This window comes from Orbicella franksi, chromosome 7, assembly GCF_964199315.1.
Source record: "Orbicella franksi chromosome 7, jaOrbFran1.1, whole genome shotgun sequence".
NCBI lineage: Eukaryota > Metazoa > Cnidaria > Anthozoa > Scleractinia > Merulinidae > Orbicella > Orbicella franksi.
In genome coordinates this window covers 8,210,201-8,212,238 of record NC_138151.1, presented here as the reverse complement: position 1 = coordinate 8,212,238, position 2,038 = coordinate 8,210,201, and the positions used below count along the sequence as shown (strand labels likewise).

The window sequence follows — 2,038 nt, the reverse complement described above, 5'->3', positions numbered from 1 at the left end:
GTCTAAAATATTATTGTGTTCGGCGTTAGGAAGGAAGAAAGGAAGTTTTTTCCCTTTTGTGAAGGGGACAATGTTGCGGTAACTCGTTAGGTAAGAACATGCGATTATAAATTATTGCTGTCACATTAGTTAATTCTCGTATGAATGGATGCGCGCTCATTAATACTGTCTTCTGTATCCGCTTTATCATCTGTTTTCAAAATATTAAGCTTAATTTGATCCTAATTTAAAAGGAAAAGAACTTTCTAAGGATGAAGTAATCTATCAGGAATTCTTGATAAAGCTATTCTATCGTGTTGTTCAGTAACGGAAAAAGAAAAGATCACACTTAGTCGAACTGGCTGAATGCTAATGCATATTATTATCAGTCTTTAGATTTTGTAGATGTCACGACCTCGCTTCTCTGAGTAATTAAGCCTAGATATATCCATTTGTAACCCGAATTACAGCTAAGTCAGGGTAAGATCTAAGTGCAAATTATGAATTTTGTTTGATTGTTTGAAAAATATATATGTGATGATGTACTTTAGTGGCAAACACATCTTCGATCGATATTGGCGTCCCATGCAGATTTTCATGGGGGTGAGGGGAGGGGAGAGGGGGGGGGGGGGGGAATGATTCCTTGATCCCTGAAAGATTTTGCATTTTCTTCCTTGTTCCACATAATGATAAATTCTACCGTTCTCTAAAATTTTTATGAAAGTTTCTGTTAATAGTAATATACCTGCTGTTGTAACCCTTTCCAAGTCAGTCTGATGTCATGGGATACCCTGCACAATGGAGATTCCCTTCTCTTTTTACCTGGGGAGCCAGAGGAAATCTCAGTGTCTTGCAGGGATTATCAGAATTTTTCCTAAAAAGGATGTTGCCATACCCAAGGGCACCCAAAGACTTTTAAGGATGCTCCAAATATTCCTTTAGACATTCTGAGCATTTCCTGGTCTCTGAGTTTCAAAATTTCTTTTGCCAAACCTTTAGCATTGCTATTCTTTTCTGTAGAAAATCGGCATGAGGCATGTGATGAAGAACAAGAATTTCCAGGTATATAGTAGGTTTGCCCTTTGTTCCCTCTGAATAATCCAAAAAATAACCCTTGTTCACTTGAATGAATGAATGAATGTTTCCACCCCTGGGAGACCTTCTTTATTAAATGTTAAGGTCAAGTGTTTAATGTACCGGTGAGCATAATTATATGTGAATCACAGACACAACTTTGTTTTACACTTGTAAGCATAATACCTATTGTACACAATTAACACAGATTAGGGAGACGCAGCCTCTCTGAATGAATCTGCCATTGAAAAAATAAATTCATAGGAATTCATTTACCTGCACGAGGTGGTAAAAGTGACACATATCAATTTTCTGAAAGCTTCAGTCCTCTTTGCTTTTAGTGTATAATATAAATTTGAACTTGAGATGGTCTTACTTACATAATTTTGAGAAATAAATTTGCTGGCAGTTCTGCCACCTTAAATGACAGGACTTTCCAAAAAAGGGTTTTTAAGTTCCCAGGGATGAGGGGGCAGGGGCAGGGGGCAGTGAGCCTCCCTTGTAATAAGCTATAATGTAGGTATGTATATGTGCGACCCTAAAAAGTATGGTTTTTGTGCCATGTTGGTCTGCAATTGGGTATAAATTTTGTTCATTTTGGTGTTAATATAGGGTGTGTTTTTTGTAGACTGGGAATTAGGTACAGTTAGTTGTTTAGAAGAGATTATAAAATTAGTAATTGTCAGGGAATGTGAAGCCTTTTTCAAATGGCTGTGTAAATGGGAGGGTCATTCATGGTTGGATAAGGTCACGTATTAGATTTAGACAGAGGCTGAAATATGGTATTGATCAGTGGGTCACTGTCCTGCAATTAACGGTAACGATTTCATGAGGCAAGTCAAGGCTGCAGACCACCCTGTAAACACGACCATTTTTTTTTGGCTCTTGTTTCATGCACTGCTTTCGCAGGCTAAGATTGCAGATCCCTGCCAAAACTTTTGGCCAATACCAGCCTCCCTCAGATTTCAGTGACATTTGAAACTTG

General features: G+C 38.0%; 1 protein-coding gene across 3 annotated transcripts in view; it reads left to right on the top strand.

Annotated features, from left to right (window-relative positions):
* LOC145493297 (uncharacterized) overlaps positions 1-2,038 on the top strand; it is a 22,894-nt gene continuing 20,856 nt past the window's right edge. For all 3 annotated transcript variants that reach the window (XM_081472729.1, XM_081472728.1, XM_081472730.1), the window contains exons 1-2: positions 1-90; positions 1,000-1,041. The gene's annotated coding sequence lies outside the window, so the exon portion shown is untranslated. The remainder of the gene's footprint in view (positions 91-999; positions 1,042-2,038) is intronic.